The sequence below is a fragment of the Equus przewalskii genome, chromosome 19 (assembly GCF_037783145.1).
Source record: "Equus przewalskii isolate Varuska chromosome 19, EquPr2, whole genome shotgun sequence".
In the NCBI taxonomy this organism is placed as follows: Eukaryota; Metazoa; Chordata; class Mammalia; order Perissodactyla; family Equidae; genus Equus; species Equus przewalskii.
In genome coordinates, this window is record NC_091849.1 from 25,500,000 (window position 1) to 25,519,382 (window position 19,383).

General features: G+C 39.9%; 1 non-coding gene across 1 annotated transcript; it reads right to left on the reverse strand.

Annotated features, from left to right (window-relative positions):
- Nucleotides 1-450: 450 nt before the first annotated feature.
- TRNAN-GUU (transfer RNA asparagine (anticodon GUU)) lies at nt 451-524 on the reverse strand. The gene has a single exon. It is a non-coding gene; the product is annotated as a tRNA-Asn (tRNA).
- Between the last annotated feature and the right edge of the window lie 18,859 nt (nt 525-19,383).

Below are 19,383 nucleotides of genomic sequence, written 5' to 3' on the forward strand. Positions count from 1 at the left end.
TGGGGGCCTCCAGCACTCTCCTTCGCCGTCTCTTACTGCGTCCAAAGCCCGAAGCAAAGAGCTGATTCAGGTAGAGCCTCGCCAGCTCGGTGTGGTGGGCAAGCTTCGCGGGGTCTTGGCCAAGTGACCGCTGTTGCTCTTCGCGGTGTGGACTCTACTGGATGGATCAACACAGATGAGGGAGATGGAGTCTGGAAACAAAATGAGAAGTTACGTCCAAAATGACGGATTGCACTCATATCTGATAGTATATCGAAGGGGTTCGGTAAATTTTAATCAATGAGTTTGTCCCAAAGAGTACTTGGGGAGGCACGTTAGTTTGATTTTCATTTAACCTGTGAAAACTGTCAGAATCTGATATTTGTCAGACACAATCTCGGCAGTAAAACTAGCAGTTCTCAGACGTAAAACTCGTAGACAAAGCCCCTAAGGAACCCTACGTGCCGACACCGTCCCTGGGTGGGATCGAACCACCAACCTTTCGGTTAACAGCCGAACGCGCTAACCGGTTGCGCCACAGAGACGATGGTGCTGGCTGTTTTATTTTCCAACAAGATTATTTTTCTTTCAGTCTAAACCGCATGCTCTATTTTAGAAATGAACCTTTTGCTGAGTATATATATTAGAAAAATGTTCCCTCGCTTCTTGACCTTCATTATCACTATGTTAATGGTGTGTTTTAAAAACAGAAGTTTTAATCATATAGATATTATTCTTAGAGAGGAACATCAGTGTCGAGTGGGTGGGGAGCAGGACGCGAGCTGGTGACTGTTCACCCAAATAAGCGTGAATGAGTGTGAGTATAATCAAAGGAAAGACAGCTGGGCAGCATTTATTTTCAGTTCAACGAGAGAGTTTTCACTCATAATTCGGTTGATGGAGAATCCCCTGGAAGGATTCCATATAGAGGAAGCTAGCACTAGTAAGAGCAACGAAGAGGGGAAAACCATTTTAGGGAAAATCTTTTGCAAGGTTTATCAATGAACCCTAAAACTATCAGGTAAAAAAGGATACTTCCTAGGAAACATGGTGTTCTCATGGTACCAAAGAAGCATCACAGAGATCACTTGTCAACTCAAAGAGAAAAACAAATCTTTACAAAGAGACCTATGTCTCCGCTTACACTAGGGATCAAATTTAGCATCATTAACCACGGGACAAGTTAACATTATGTGCTTACTGACGAAGTCACAGAAAGTATACAGCATCACTTACATGATCTCCTTGCCAAAAAGATTGAACTTGGATCTAATTAGGACTTTACACATAACTTCTAGCCTTTAGTTGCTTCATTTAGCTTTTGCTGTGTAACAAGACACTAAAAAATGTCAGTGGCTGTATCAGTCGGGGTTATCCAGAGAAGCAGAATATATATAATAAATCCTTCTCTCTCTCTCAATATCTATCTCTATCATCTATCTGTCTGTCTGTCTATCTATGTATCTGTCTATCAGTTGGCTTGTGTGTAGAGTGGGCAAGCAGGCTGGAAACTCAGGCAGGATTCCTAGGTCAGTCTTGGGACAGAATTTCTTCTTCAGGAAACCTCAATTTTTGCTTTTAGGAGGCTTCAACTGATTGGCTGAGGTTCATCCACAGTATCCAGGGAATCTGATTTACTTAAATTCAACTGATTTAAATGTTAATCACATCTACAAAATACCTTCAGAGAGGCATCTAGACTAGTGTTTGACCAAACAGCTGGACACCATAGCCTAGCCGAGTAGATACATAAAATTAACCACCACAGCATCTTAAACACAAGCATTTATTATCATGTTCACCGGCCTGCAGGTTGACTAGGGTGACTCTGCATTTATCAGCAAAAATGATGAATGTCGTTTTCTCTTTTCAACTAATTAAGTTATTCTCTTGTGTGCGTTATTTCACTCCACTTTCTGCAAGTGGAATTATTTTTATAATTACTATAGCTCAGTATTGCGCACTCCGATTTTCATTTTTTCCCAAATTATTGCTTTAGAGTTGTGTGGTAGAATTTTATTTATCTTTATCATACCTATCATGTTAATGAACATGTATGATTCTTTAGTGTAATTGCACTATCCGCACAATCAGATGTGTGTGTACACCCACACGCACGCGCGCGTGCAAATACACAAACAAAGCAGGCGGGTCACCTCTTGGTTAAGGATCCTGCGGTCATTGAACAATCCAGCCTCCTTCAGCCCCAGGGATGCTAGTTGGAATCCAGGCACCACTTGCCCTTACACTGGGCAAGTCCTTGGGCATCCATGGGGAGCTCAGCAGGGTTCTGTGGAAGTGGAACCTGAGTGAGTTGAAACCTGCTTCCAGATTGTATTACCCCCCAATTCTGCTTTTCACTTGACTACCAAGTGGGAGGAGTGTGTGTGTCTTGACTGTGAAGGTATATATTTAAGTGATAATGTACAGTCTGTAGGTTGTTAGCAAGTTGGAGCCAGAGAGCGTGTGTGTGTGTGGATGAGAAGGTCAGATGTGTGTTTATGTGTTTTGGGGATCAGTGTGAGGTCAGGATGGGTCAGTTTGTTCAAAGTGTGAATGTGATCCATGTGTACGTTCAGTGTTCGTGGTGAAGCATCAGAGTGTCTGTGTGTCTGTTTGTATATGCCTGTGTTAATATGTTGTCAGCCTGTGTGTGGTCCATGAGTGGTCAGCATGGGATGGACAGCTGAGTATTTCTGTGAGCCCAGTGTTTCTGGAAGTATCAGAGTGTGAGCGTGTGAATGTGTGTGTTTCCTAGGGAGTACATTTATGTTGAGGATGGGCAGCAGCGTTGTCTATATTCCTTCATGTTAAAGAGGAACATCCCCGGGACACCTCCAGAGTCAATACACGTGAAAATGGAGCACAATATGGCATGAGAGGGTGGCGGGAGCAGTAGGGACAGGCCTGTGTGATAACTGAGAGGTAGAGTTGGGGAGAATGGCCCCTGATTTATGGAATTCAGGGATTGTTTTTGGGGCCAATGACTGAAGTTTTGTGGGATTTAATGATTGAGAGCTCTCTTCAGTCGGAGAACAGGGGTCTTTAGGGTCAGAGGAGAGCTGTCTGCAAAAGTCAATAATTAAGACCTAAAAAGTGAAGATTTGGGAGGTCTCAGGAAGTCTCTAATTTAAGGGCATCTGCAGGTGCACGAGGAAACACTGTGGAGACACACAAATGCTTTCATGCCCCTCTGCTCCTTATGCAGCAACAAGAGTAAGATTGATGGGGATCTTAGTGAGGGAGTTTAGAGATATGGAGACATAAGGACACATTATGAATGACAGACATGGAGACAGAGGGAGGAGGGAGGCAGTGAGATAGATGAAAGAGAGTCATGCAGAGATACTGGGAGACACCTTTAGAGACATAGAGAGATAGAAATTCAGAGACATAGGAAGCAGGGGCTCAGAGGCAAAAAGAGAGAGACAATTTGAAACCGAGAGAGGCAGAGACTCCCTCTTTAAAAGACTTTGTGGCTGTCCATTGCCCTAGGAATAAGTTCCATCTCCTGATCATAACCCTCCTTTCCCCGAACAGGGGTCTGGCCCTGGCAGCCTCTTTAATGTTTGGTTATAGCAGGATTTCCCTGCTTCCCACCTTCCAGCCACAGTGGTGTATCCTTCTCTGTGTCATTTCCACTCAGGATTAAAAGTCCGTTAAAAAGCAATTGGCTTCATCTATATTGTGTTACAAACTGACAGCCGTGCTTAGGGCCATGGGGTTCCATGATTGAAAACAATCAGAATCACATCTAGTGGGGAAAGAGTTATTTCTCTAAAGGATAAATTCTGTGGAGGCAAAAACATCAGAATATTTGATTAGCCAGAACACCCTATTTACTGTCTCTGCAAGAAAAATAGTTTGTCGTGTGTGCCCATTTGCTGACAATGGAGCAATGACAGCTCTGTGTGACATGTCCAGAAAGAGACTGAGAAGTATTACTATACTGAACATGTTAAGCACCTGCCCCGCCCCACGGCTTCATAGATGGTCTGTTCTGGTTGCCAGCACTGCTCAGATTCTGAAGGCAATGCTCAGCTTTGTGCTGTGTATAGTCTGCTGTTGCCCAGTGGTGCTGTGGTAAACACGGAGAGCCTGTGGTTTGGCGAGCAGCTTACTCTGGGCAAGCTCTGAAGAAGACGTGGGAAGTTGTGACAGCATTACCTAAGGATGTGAGGTCAGTGGGGGTTGGTGATTTGTGTAGCTGTAATTTTTTTTAGCAGCTTAAAGCCTATTTAGGTACGTTTAAAAAATCAGCTTTCTATGATATTTTCTGCTCTAGATGAGCAAAATTTGTAAAAATCTTAAGGAGTTCTGTCTTATTAGAAGGGAGTATGAAGGTGTGGAGCTCTTTACTGAAGTTGAAATAAAAAAAAATGAAAGAAGAGAAATCTAAATGTCCAGAATAAGGTGATTTGATGGCTATCTTCACAAGAACAGAGAATTAGGTGATGAATTGACAACTTTCCAATACCAAGTGGCTAAAGCCTTCAAAAATATATCAGAAATATAAAGAACAACTTCTGATTGTTAAAAACACTGGTCTAGATAGAAAGACCCACTTTCAGAAAAGTCTCAATCTGCTTTCACAAGAAGCAGAACAGAATGAAAAATTGAGTGTTTGAAACTCTGTAATATGGATGACGTTTTACTCATAGGGAATGTCGGATCAGTTCTTTAAGCGTGACAGATCTGGCTGCTGTACCTGGAGAAGATAACATGGATGATGTAAATTGGAATTGTATATAAAGAATAATTCAGAAAATGGATTTCCTTCAATAATTCATTAAAAGGATCACTGAAGAAGCTGATTTATGTGCATCAAATGCTTCTTGAAAAACTTAAAGAAATCAAATATACTAAATTCGCTGAAAAAAGACAATATGAAAAAAGTACTTTTGGATTGTGTTAAATATGTCCATACTTGGGAAGAATCTATGCAGATAGAAAATGCTCAGTTTGAAAGTGAGTTTCAAAGTCTTCAGTCTTTGGACAGAATTTCTTCTTCAGGAAACCTCAATTTTTGCTTTTAGGAGCCTTCAACTGATTGGATGAGGTTCATCCGCATTATCCAGGGAATCTGATTTACTTAAATTCAACTGATTTAAATGTTAATCACATCTACAAAATACCTTCACAGTGACATTCAAGAAAATGAAATGAAATTCCAGGGAATAATTGCCCTAAAGAGAATTCACTGCTTAATACGAAGGAAAAGCTTTCCAAAGTATATGAGGATAGCCATGAATATGAACAGGTGCGTCCTACAGAAAATAAGCCAAAGGTCTTGCAGAAAATCTGGAAAGTGTCATTTGTTCTTTCCAAAGCCAGAGGAAAGCTCATGATAACTGGATGTCAGCTCTGTGTGCTGAGGAAAAATTGTCAACTTAAGAAAATAAAATGCAGACAGCAAACAAGACTATATTGAAGTCAGAGAGGATCCACATGCTCCTGTTCTAAAGGGGGAACTTCGGAAAGGCCTGAGATGATAGGGTTCCCCTGGAATATCAGATCATCAAGAAAGGAGGAAGGTTAAAGTGAGTTGGCTCAGAAATCCAGGATCCAAAGTTGCCCTGTGAGATCCTGAAGAAACCTAGACTTAGAAGCAAATGATCCCCCAGGACAACTCTGTCCTGATCCAGCTTTTCCTCCCAACAGACTCCTGACTCTGGCAGACTTTCTGAATCTGCAGACTTTAGAAGTATTAATACACCTTAAACGGATAAAATACGTGGTCCATCATCTTCAGAAATAGAATCTAATTAGAAATGCTATAAAGACATTCTTGATGACTTAAGAATGTCTCCCCCACCTGAAACCAGAATAGCTGGCTCAAGCATTGTTCCGCGATTTCACAACTAGAGTCCCAAACATTTTTAAGAATTCCAGGGGCATTTCATGGTCCAAAGACTTCCATCTGTTCCTCTTTCTTTGGAAAGCATATACTGACATTCCCCAAAAGTTTGTTCCCTTACATGATTTCCTGGACCCAACACATTCTCCATTTACAAGGAGAAATTATTCGCCCCATTGCTGGATTACTGCCCCTATTTGCAAACCTTGAAAGTAGATGTGATCACTCTCAGGATTAGTTGAGCCTTAAAGTAAATTTCATTCCAAAGATCTGGAACCATAGCAAGGAGTTGCTTGGTCCCTCATGTAAAGTAATTCTGAATACCTCTTGTTTAGTACAAATACTTAGTTAAGTGGTTATAAAATTGGATCAAATGGAAGATAGAAATTCAAATCTTAGTGTTTTGTACAAAGATGTGTCTGAACATTAATCCCATAGTACATTATGTCCATTCCATCCCAGTAGAGATAGTGTTAGTATAGTACTTATTGTTAACTAGTCTTCTATAAAGAAAATTTCAGGGGAGTCTGACATGAACAGACCAGCAATGGAGAAATTTAGAAGTGCAAAGGTCATTTTTCTATTTCACATATTGTATTTACTATAATTCTTAGACACATATGAAAGTAGCTTGATGTTTACCTAATACATTTTATTGGTTTTAAAAGTCATTGTGCATTGCCAAAAACAGCCTGATAAATTAGGATGTGGGAAGAAATCCTGAGTATTATGGTGTAAAAGCAAAGTTTTGTTGGTTTTAGGGTTATGGAGGGAATAAGAGGGAAATCACTAAATGCCTCAGTAACTGAGGCAGATCTTGACTCTCAGATTTAGATTTGAAGCCCAGGGGGAAAAAAGCATAGGAAACATTTGAAATAATTTCCATTCAATTTACTTCACAAAAAATATATACAGATATAATACCCATGCAGTAAAGGCTGAAAACAATAACACCTTTTAAAATCTTTGCCGTGGGGTAACTTATAGTAGGAAACCTCACGTATGCACAAGAGTTAATATAAAATATATGATATTATTTCATATGTACTGATTACTACACGATTGCTTCCTGGTTGTGCACTGGGCTTTGGGATGCTTGGGCTGAGACTCTGCCAAACACATTACTCCTTTGCTGACTGGTTTTCTGTTAGGGTCGGACACTAGAGGACCCTAGAAGACTGTCGGTTCTCTGATACTTTCTGCATTACAGGGCAACAGCCCTCCACTCTGCATTGAGAGAACAATTTGTTCCATTCTCCAAATTTTATAGAACACCTGCACATCCAGGCTTATTGCACCCTCAGAGGTACTGGCATCATACAGGAACTGTCCCCTCCTCAGCTGTCTGATTCTTAGCTGCACAAGATCCCATCCTAGGAGCTCCTAAGGTACTAACCCCAGCCAACAAGCACCTCCTCTTTGTGGTCCAGCTTTCCGAGACCTCTTCTCTAACCTTCTAGTTTCCTGTTACACCAACATCTTTCCTTCACTCCCCCCACCCCAATCATAGTGGGCAGGAGCTGCTTCCTGCAGTTTTCAACCCTGAGTAACCTCAATATTTCCTTTTTGCTTCATTAGACTTCTAACACTGACCAAGCAATTCCCTGTATGAACTTCATGTTGAAATACCTTGTGTGGTTCCTGATTTGCTGACTGATGTACTTCTCTTTGATGTCTATCAAATCCTACCCACATTTTAGGCACAAGACCCTCCCCACAGAAAGTTTCCCTCCCTCCAGACTTCACAGGTCTCCGGCTGCTCCAAATGACTACATTATCTCATGCATACCTTCTTTATAGACCTCTGGGTAGTCATTTCATCATGCACGTTTTATTACAGACTTCTCGGCTGCTCATAGTCATGTTGAAGACCCAAATACTGTTTTATCAACTAGGGTGTATGCTCTTTTGGCACAGGGAACAAATTTTGATGTTCTTGGGGTGTCTTTTTACAATCAGAATGGTAAAAAGTCCAAACAAATATGCCCCATTCATGAGGACAAGAACAATGTGTTGTTGCATCTATATACTCTGTGGGGTTTGTCAGAATGAGAATAAACTAACAAAAATGCCCCATTCAAAATTGGAATTTTCACTGTTACAGAGCTTGACCTTGTTACAGAGAATGACCTTAGGCATCTGCTTCCTGCCATTTCTCCTTTCTTTCCTAAACCACCCAGCTGACAAGCTTGTCCCTTTTGGAAGAAAAATGAGCATGAGGAATAATTATAAATTAGACGAAAAGATTCAAAGCATGAAAAAGATGAATATTCAAAAGTATGTTCATGAATTCAGGATTCTTAATATATACTAGAGATAACATAGGCTGCACTGAGGTCAGAAAGGCGGATGACAACCAGCAGAGGGAAGAAGTAAGGGTCAGTCATGCCATCTGTCCCTTGCCTTGTCTCCTTAGTCTCCATTGCCTCCTAAGCCCTCATTCATGAAAATCAATGCATTGTTTGACAATCCAGGAATCAGCACTTAGGGACAAAAGTGGTGCTGCTTTCTTCATCCCCAAAACTCAGCCCCAGAATATGTCAAGCAATAAAGTCCAGTTCTTACTAACAGCATGGCCTCCCCCAGATGTCTATGTCTTAATCCTTGGAACTCATGAATATGTTGCATTACATAGCAAAAGGGACATTACAGATATAATTAAGGTTTCTGTGTGGGCCCAATCTAGTCACATGAGCCATTACAAGCAGAGAAATTTCTCTGGCTGGATTCAGAGAAATGCAAAAGGAGAAATCAGGGATTTGAAACAAGAGAAGCACTTGATATCTCTTGTTGGCTTGAAAACGAAGGGCCTACAAGTCAAGGATAGGGAACTGAGTCCTACAAGTGTGAGGAAGTATAAAATGCAAGTAACCTGAATGAGCTTGGAAGCATAATCTCTCCAAAGCCTCCAGATAAGAGCCCAGCCCAGTGAACGCCTTGATTTTGGCCATATGAAGCCCTGAGCAGGGGACTCAACTGGGACATCTTGTGCTGGACTCCTGGCTCACAGCCCTGTGAGATAATAAATGAGTGTTTTTTTAAGCCACTAAGCTAATGGTGATTTATTATGGAGGCAATATAAAACTAATATATCATCTCTCATACAAATCAATTCTTCCTCCAACTCAAAGAACAAATGCACACAAACATCTGACAAAGTCACAAGAACAAGGCCTTTCATAAACCAGGGGAGACAGAGATGGGTCTATTGAAGCAAATAGGGGAGGAGGGGGAGGTAACAGCTGTAAGCAGCCATGGGCATTAGGCCCCCTCAAACACTGGAAGAAAACTGTCTGAGAGATTCTCTCTCAAGGAGCAAGGAATCTGACCACTGGTGCCTGCCAAGCTAATAGTCTTAAACCGTTAGGTGTTTAGGGGCTAAATGGGCAGAGAGAAGGTGGGGATGGCTTACTGTCTCTCAAAGGGACAGTGCAGACCTGGAGGAAGTGGTTCAGCAGGAGCAGCATCCATGGATGTCTCTCAGGGATGACTAGTGTTTGCCAAAGAAAAGCTAGATTCAAGGTTATTTTAGAAAAAGCTCCTCCAAGGAGTATGTATGGACAACTAACAGCATGGGCAAATAGGTTCCCTAAAAAGCTGAAGGAAGGAAATCCCATTTTACAGGCTGCCTAAGGAAGGGAAAGATTAAGGGAGAATCTAGTTCCCAGTCCCCAAGATGCAAGTGAGGAACGGCTATATTCCCCACCCTTCAGGCCAGAGTGCTCCAAGGAAAAGCAGGAAGGTAAGAGCCCACCTGAGCTTCCACTTGAAAATGAGACACGCCAATTGCTGAGTAGAACTGTTGTGGAAGCTATTCTTGTGAGGTTCTACCTTTGGGTGCCTGCAGTTGGGACTGACCTCCTGTTGTCTTGGATCCTAAACTGATGGAAAATGAAGGTGCTGATGCTCTGACAGGTCCTCCTCCCACAGAGATCCGGGCAGGGGCATTAGTGCCCTAGGGATACCTCTGCTGCCTACCAGCCCCCTCCAAGCACAGGATGTTCTGACTGAGGCAGCAGTGAGGGTGTTCCCAAATCAAGCTTGCTCCCTCGGGGACTGGCTCCGTAGAAGGCATAGGTTGGGCTCTGAGTAGAGGGGCCCTGGTTACTCTGGGCCAAGCATCCCTCAAAAGGGCTGATGGAACAGTGGTCCAACTAGGACCTTCTACAAAGCTGAATGATCCAGAGGTAGAGCACCTAACTGGGCCAGACACACATATCTCAGAGTACCCACTGCCCTTAGGATCAGCTGTTCCCCCAAACAGCCATGCTGATGGGGCTGTGCTACCAAACCCTGAGCCACTGGCCACACTGTCAGGTGAGTGGGTGGCAGCTCCCAAGGGGCCGCCATTCTTGCTTTTTGATTGGGCCTCCAACACTGGCCTAAAATGGGTAGATCAGAAGACCCAACAGGATCTGTATATGCAGGAGAGTTAGGAGTCAGGGTACTCAGAAGAACTGGCTTGAGGAATGGACCTGAAGCAGGTGTGGTTGGGAGCTTGGCTTGGCAACCTAAAGTGTCAGAAATGGCTTTGTTGGTGTCCGAGATGGGTAATCTGTTAGAAGCAGGAGTCAACAGGGAGCAAGCGACTATTGGCCTCACGTCTGAAGAGCTTTCTGGAAGCGTCTCTGGCTGTGAGGATGTGAGAGGGACCAGTAGGTTGGGTGTCTTCTGAGATGAAGCAGCCACCTAGGGTACCCCTCTAGCAGATTGTGGGAAGGCCAATGGGCCTGAGGTGTTCTGCTTCATCTTCAAGCTCTCTAGCAGTGGATTAGTGCTCACAAATGGAGGGGTAGTTGGAAATGGAGCACTCCTAGCAGCAGAAAGGACCAGCTTAGTGGCAGGTGCAGTCTCAGGGACATAGTCTGATGGTCTCAGTCTGCTCCTCCATGACGTTGTTGATCCACTGGAGCACAGCTTTTTAAATTAAATTTAATTTTTTATTGAGTTCATAATAGTTTGCATCATTGTGAAATTTCACTTGTGCATTATTTCTTTCTGTCACCACATAGGTGCTCCCCTTCACACCCTCTGCCAACCCCCCACCCCCATACCCCTGGTAACCACTGAGCTGTTTTTTGAGTCCATGTGCTGGTTTATATTCCACGTATGAGTGAAATCATCTGGTGTTTGTCTTTCTCAGTCTGGCTTATTTTGCTAAGCATAATTCCCTCCAGGTCTTTCCATGTTGTTGCAAATGGGATGAATTTGTCTTTTTTATGGCTGAGTAGTGTTCCATCGTATATATACACCACAGCTTCTTTATCCAATCATCATTCAGTGGGCACTTGTATAGTTTCTATGTCTTGGCTGTTGTGAATAGCGCTGTGATGAATATGGGAGTGCATATGTTACTTTGGATTTTTGATTTCAAGTTGTTTGGGTAGATACCAAGTAGTGGGACAGTTGGGTCATATGGTAGTTCTAGTTTTAGATTTTTGAGTAATCTCCATACTGTTTTCCATAGTGGCTGCACCAATTTGCATTCCTACCAGCGGCGTATGAGGGTTCCCTTCTCTCCACACCCTCTCCAACATTTGTTATGTTTAGTCTTAGTGATATAGCCATTTTAACAGGCGTAAGGTGGTATCTTAGCGTAGTTTTGATTTGCATTTCCCTGATGATTAGTGATGTTGAACATCTTTTCATGTGTTTATGGCCGTCTGTATATCTTCTTTGGAATATGTCTGTTCAAATCCTCTGCCTATTTTTCGATCAGGCTGCTTGTTTTATTGTTGTTTAGTTGTGCGAGTTCCTTATTTTTATGGAGATTAACCTCTTATGGGATATATGATTTGCAAAAATTTTTTCCCGATTGGTAGGTTGTCTTTTGGTTTTGATCCTAGTTTCTTTTGCCTTGCAGAAGCTCATTAGTCTGATGAAGTCCCACTTGTTTATTTTTTCCTTTGCATCCCTTGTCTGAGAAGACATGGTACTCAAAATGATCCTTTTAAGTTCGATGTCAAAGAGTGTACTACCTACCTATATTATCTTCCAGGAATTTTATGGTTTCAGGACTTATTTTCAAGATTTGATACATTTTGAGTTTATTTTTGTTTATGGCATGAGATAATGGTCTGCTTTCATTCTTTTGCATGTGGCTGTCCAGTTTTCCCAATACCATATCAGCTACAAAGTGTTATGATGTTCTGGGTTTCACTCAATACTGTTGTAAAGTGGTTGAAGTAAAGGAGTTGACATTTCTAGAGGTGTAGTTGTCTGAGGAAACCAGGTAAATCCTCAGAAAACTTAAAGACATGTTGCTATGTTTTACACTCCTTAACACCACAAAAGAAGCCTCATAATAATGAGTGTTTTGAATTTAAAAAACAATATCACATTTTAATATACAGACCACTGCAATTTTGAACATGTTATCTCCCACAGTCTAGCATGCATATGTCTTACTAAGGCATATTAAGTATTTGCTACTTTTTGTTTACCAGGTCTAATGTGCGTGATGTTAACAAATTAGAAAACTGGTGTAAATTGCTGTGGGAATCCATTCAGCATTCTTGAGGACTAGATTATGACAGAGAGTGGGACAGCTGATAGCAAGACATTGTGGAAGTGTATTGTGGTTGCTGTCAAATGAAAGCAGATTGCTTGTATTGGTCTGTGCTAAAATCGTCAGAGACGAAAAAAAAATGCTAGTAAATGGTGTAGGAAGACTTGGAGGAAGATTTACTGTCTCTATATTTGTGGCAGTGTTGCAAAGTCTTTCTTCAAAGGGAACTGGCTTCTTTTTTGAAGGGGTTCCAAGTTTTTGGCTGTCCACGTCTGGAAACCAGGTGAGAGGCCATGACTCTCCAACTTGGTGAACCAAATAAACTTTCTGTTTACCAGACCAAGAGTTTTTCCAACTATAGAGTTTAAGTAAAACCATAGTGTTTTGGTAAGTTTAATTCTAAAGTCACTATGAGTAATTAGCCACAGCTATATAACCCTCCATACCAATACATTATACTTATTACTCCAGGAATTATGCCTATTACAGAAATGGCAACCATATATTCTCTGGTGGATAAGTGCTACCCTCTTTCTCACTGCCACTCCACATTCCCACCACCCCTCATTGAAATCAGTGGTGTCTTTTCAGGGATAACATCTCCCCATCATCCCTGGCCTGCTCATGTGTGCCACTACAGAGCTTCTCCAACATGCTGGTGCTATATCGTCAATGCAAGTCTCAATGACTTCGGGAAGGGAAAATTCCTTGGATCCTTCTGAAATACAAAATGCAGAGTAATTGGGAATTTTGATCAGTTGTTCAGGTACCACTTGTAGAAAAGACAACAAATTGTTTGTATTACTTTTCTGTTGCCACATAGACATTGACCACAAACCTACACATATTTCTTATCTCACAGTTCCGTAAGTCAGAAGTCTGGCATGGAGTGGCTTGGTTCTCTTCTTAGAGTCTCAGGGCTAAAATCAAGGTGCCAGTGAGGCCAAGTTTTTATCTGGAGGGCCTGGGGAAAAAATCCATTCCAAGGCTCACTCTCATTGTTGGCATAATTTAGTTCTTTGTTGTTGTAAAACTTGGGTCCATGTTTCCTTTCTGACTGTCAGCCAAGGGCTGCTCTCAGATCCTAGAGGCAATCCACATCCATTAGCCCACTCCATCTTCCAGCCAACAGTGGCAGGTCAAATCCTTACCTTGCTTTAAATCTTTGACTTTCTTTTCTAGGACCCCAGGTGAAAGCTCTCTGGTCTCAGAGAGCTCATGTGATTCAGTCAGGCTCACCTTGATAATCTTCCTATCTTAAATACAATGAATTTTGGATCTTAATTACATTAAAATCCCTTGACAGCAATACCTAGATTAGTATCTGATTGAATAACTGGGTGAAAGTGTGTGTAAGCTAAGCCAGGAATCTTGGCGACCATTTTAGAAGTCTGCCTACCACACACTTAAATTGCCTTGAGGCCATATACATTGGGTCAATTTCTGGCTCTCTGTCTGTAACATTGATTTGCTTGATTTTCCTTTGATGCCACCATCTTCATTTATAGGAATTTTTTAAATCCAATAATGTAATTCCTTCAGCATTGTGGTTCTTTCTATGTAAATCTTAGAATCAACTTCTCAGTATTTGCAAAGAGAACCTTATACAATTTTCATCTTCATCTTTTTGCTTTGTATTCAATTATATATACATATATATTCAATAATTGGAATTGCATTGGATCAGGTGGTGAGAACTGACATTATGATATTATTTCTTCAATATAAGCACATGGTATATCGCTGCATTTATATATGACCTTTAAAAATTCTGTCAGTAATGGTTCTACATTTTTTACAAAAAATTGTCCTATGTGTCTTCTGGCTTTTATATTATTTTATATGGCTATTTAAAATTTTGTCTTCCAAATGTTTGCTGCTAGTATATATAAATCCAGTTGACTTTAGTGTATTTTTTTTGTAGATTGCTTAGTATTTTCCAAGAATAAATTATGTCATCTTGGAATAAAGAATGCTTTTTTTCTCCTTTCTAAACTTTACATCCATTACTACATTTTCTAACTCATTATATCAGCTAGGACCTCTAGTCTCATGTTGAACAGAAGTGGGATGGGAATAAAACCTTGACTTTTTCCTAATGTTAGGGGAAGTGAATTTAATATTTCCTAATTAAATCTGGTGGTATGTAGGTTTTTATTGTACACGTCCTTGGTAAAATTGGAGAAATTCCTTCAATTCTTAGTGTGCAGAGAGCTTTTATTCATGAATGGGTGTTAGATTTTATCTGATGTTCTTTCAGCATTTATGGAATATGGTCTATTGTATTTCTGGTTTATTCTTTTAATATGGTGAATTACACTGATTGACTTTACCAAGGTAAATAAAGTTGGTTTGCTTTCCTCAGATTAATCTGACTGGGTCACAATTTATTATCCTTTTTCTATATGGCTCAATTCAGTTCTCCAATAGTGTTTAAGAATTTGCATCTGTTCATGAAGGACATTCTTTTCTTGTGATTTATTTGACAAGTTCTGGCAAAAAACTTACGTGGGTCTTATGAAGTGAAATTGGAAATGTACAATTCTCCACTATGTTCTGATAGATTTTGACTAAAATTGGTATTACTTGTACCTTAAATATTTGTTATAATGTACCAGTGACAACATCTGGAACTGGGGTTTTCATTAAGGGAAGTTTTCTGATTATGAATTCAATTTCTTTAGTAAGTATAAGACTATTCTGAATTCAAACTCTTATTGTGTCAATTTTGATAATTTGTCTTCTCAACCTATTGTTGCTCTTTTGAAAGGAATATATCTTATCTCTCGCTGATTTTTAAGATTTTCTCAATTTATTTGTGTTTTTCAGCAGTTTGACTACACTGGTGTTAGGTTGAATTTTCCTCTAGCTGAGGTTTTCAGAATATCTTCATTCTGTGGATTTTTACCTTTCATCAATTTTGGAAAATTCTCTACTCTGGTCTCTTCAATATTTCTTTTTCTCTTTGGTCTCCCCTCATTCTGGTATTCCAATTGAATGTACATTAGAATTTTTAACTATGATCTATGGATCTCTTATGCTCTTTTTTCCCAGTGTTTTTTTCTCTGAGCTTCAGTTTGTATAGTTAATATCAACCTGATTTCCAGTACACTAATGATCTCTTGTGCTGTGTCTAGCGTACTATCAAATCCATCTATTGAGTTCTTAAGTTTGATTATTATATTTTTCATTACTGCATTGTTTGATTTTTTTTATCATAGACTGCAATCACTGGTGAGTGCTATACACTTTCATCTAATTTTTCCATCATGTCTCTCTTTTTCCTGACACGTTTAAAATAATTTTATTTAGTCCTTGACTCCTAATTCTATTCCATTGGATTACCCATAAGTCTTGTCTATTATCCTTTCTTCATCTTTTTGCTTTGTATTCAATTATATGATCCTGTCTTTTTCCATGCCTAGTTGTTTTGATTGAATGTGAGACATCTTGTATAAAAAAGAAGAGGCCCCCTCATTAATGTTATTCCAGAGTAAGTTCCATCTTTCCTCTGTTCACCCAATAAAGTCATGATGTAACACATTAATTCACTCAAAAACTGAGATGAAGCAAGTTAAGTATAATTTTGGTGAGGCTCCATCTATCCCTCATTTGTCACTTATTTAAAATAACTCTCAAGCTCTTCTATCTCATAGAGTTACTGGGCTTCTGAGTGTTTACCTGGGTTCATCCCTCAAGGGTCATCTTATGGACTTGAGAAGATTCCACATTTCTCAGTGACCATAGAAACTAACACATCATCTCCTCAAACTGTCTAATTGATGATAAGTAACAGATATTTGCATCTGAGCTTTTAAAGCCTCCAAAGTAGGGCTGGAGAGGAAGCACCTTGGGGAGTCATTACAGAGAGAACTAAGAATGTAATGACTAAGAGTAAAGGCCCAATATTTGAGCCACTACTGTCATAAGGAAAAAAGAGAGTAATATTGTCTAGTAATCTCTACTTGAAGACAATGTGTGACAATTTCTGAATAGTGGAAATAATCCTCCAAAAATGTTAAAAAAAATTGGTACCAAAAGGAAAATCTCTCGTTATCTCAGTAATCACCTCTGGCTTTTTGTTGATGAGGTAGCATCTAATTATTTTTCTTTTCCCAGCCTTGGTAAAGTAAAATGTCTCTGGCAGCAAGCCTATGCATTATATGGATGCTCTTTAATGAATAATAGGATAGTTTGGCCTTATTAGTAGCTTAATGTAAAAGTACCAACTGACAAAGAAAGTATGAGGGACAAAAACACCTGATTTAATAAGTTTTATCATGGAATAGAAGACAATAGTATCTGAGGACCAAGATGGCATTGTTAACTTTGGAAAGAACAGAATCAACAGTAGAATCAACTGGGAATATTTTAAAAACAGCACTGCCTGGACTATTTCCAAGACACTTTGATGCAGTGATCTCAGAAATGTCTGGCCTGGAAAACATTTCTGAAGGTTCTTAAAAGGTTCTCATGAGTATTCCAGCCTGAGAACCATTGGGACAGGAGGCATGAGAAATTATTAATATTTTTAAACATCAGAATTAGAGAGGTGAAACATTTCGGGCAGTTTATATTATTAATGAATGAAAGACACAGGTAATCTCTACTACCTGGTGTAAAAAATAAATAGTGTTTATGGTGAAATAATAACAATTACCTTGGTCACTTAGGCAAAAATTGGAGGACAATTTCACCATTGTAATTAAAGGCAAGGGACTGAATCTCTGTGGACTAAGAAATTTAACTAGGAAAACAATCTCTATGAATTTAAGCCCTTTTAATTTACTCAGTCAGTATTATTATATCTTCTTGGGAAACATCAGACGGTAAGATTGGAAAAAGAAATTTAAATTACAAAAATTCTAGGAACTTCTTGATTTCAATGAGGCAGAAATGGGTGAAAACCTGTACATTTTTTAGATACTTCCAAAGCAATAGATACATTTTCATATTAACTTGGCATGCATTAGTTCATCCCATATTTAAAACTTGAGTTTTGGGGTTTTTAAAATTTTGAGTTCTGTGGTTTTTAAAAGGATACTACAAAAATGTAATGCTTCATTATGATTTAGTTGTCCTCCAATGTATGCTACTTGAAAAATCACTCGGAGAATCTCTTCATGGACCTAGCCTTATAGCTGAAGACATTTTTTCCCCTAACGTCCACGTGGTCAACTCTGTGTGTAGTTCTGTTTGACTAAAATATTATTTTAATAATGTAAGCCATATACTGTACCTTCCAGGGGCCTATACTCTAGTTGAGTGTAAGTTATTACACAAAATAATAGGTGGTAAGTAAAGATGGAAATCAATATATGTGGTATGGGTTGAACTGTATCCTCTCAAAATTTATATAGGGAAGTCCTAAACTCCAGTACCTTGGAATGTGATCTTAGTTGGCGATATGGACCTTACAGAGGTAATTAATTTAAAATGAGGTCATTGGAGGGGGAAGCCCTAGTCCAAAAGACTGGTGTCCTTATAAAAATAGGAAATTTGGAGACAGATACAAACACAAGGATACTGCCATGTGAAGATGAAGAAAGAGAGTATGGTTATGCTTCTACAAGCCAAAGAATACCAAAGATTACCAGCAAACCACCAGAATTGGGTGAGAGGCATAGAATTCATTCTTTCTCACACCCTCAGAAGGAACCAACCTTGCTGGCACCTTGATCTGAGTCTTCTAGCCTCCAGCACTGTGAGATAATAAGGTTTTTTGTTTACTCCACCTAATTTGTGGCATCTTATTATGGCAGCACTTTCAAAGCAATACAATATGATTACATGCCAAAATCATGATAATGGTAATGATTAAAATAGTTGAAACATATTTCCTGAGAAATATATACTTGGTATATTTTAAACATATACTTTGGGTTATGCTTTGTGCTGAGTGATGCACAAAAATTATCTTTTGTAATATTTACAATAATTCTGAGAGAGATGTATTAGTCTCACTATAGAAGTTAAAAAAAAAAAGGAAGTCTGATGATACCACATTTGGCAGTAGAATGATTTTTGAAACTCAGACATGTCTGATCCCCAAACCCATATCCCTGTTCAAGACTCTGCACCACTTTTGGTAAAGAGCACTAGAAGACACCAAATGACTGAGATTAGTGAATGGGGAGAATGTTATCTATTAAAATGAAACAGAGCTCATGAGGATCATGAACTTGTTCTAGAGCTTGAATGAAGGAATCAACTGAAAATGTCGTTGAGGAACAAAGTGTATTCCGCATGAGGGAAGTAACTTGAGCCAAGACTTCCCAGCAGAAAATTATAGTGATATGTTTGGGACGAAAGAGTAGGATTGTCAGGGTTTGTGTTGAAACACAATGAGGAGAAACCTCGTGAGATGGTGGATATAACCTCCTGTGCAGTGTCCTGAACCACAAAATAAGTACTTACCATTTGTTTTTCTGACATTTTGGAACCTGTGGGGGCTTTTGAGGAGAGTGACATAACTCAATGGTACTAAAAAAATGAATCAGAGAATATTGTATCCAGAGGATGGAAAGTAAAGGATTTACTTTAACTGGAAACCGGATGAGGTTACAAGGAAAGACAGAGGAAATTTTCAGAAGTAGCGGTATGTCTTTCCAAGAGGTACTAACTTTTTTCTATTTGGGATACTGTGAGAAAGTCCTCTTTGAAGGCAGGAAGATGGACTACATCAGTGGTTCTCAAACATTAGCCAGCATCCAAATCACCCGGAGGCTTGTGAAAACATATTTCTGGGTCCAACCTCCACAGTTTCTGATTCAATAGGCCTGGAGTGGTGCCTGGGAATTCACATTTCCAATGAGTTCCCAGGTGTTGGTGTTGCCAGGTTGGGGGATCATACTGTGAGAACCACTGGACTAAATGAGTACTTTCTAACCATCTTAGATGTCATGCTTGTGTGCCATGGTAATCCAGCTGACCTGCTGCAGGCTTTTTACTGTGCTCTGCAGGAGGATGGTGTTGCTGGGTTTGTAACTGAGGGAGAATGCAAATTAGAAAACACTATGGTATCCACACATGAATTGAC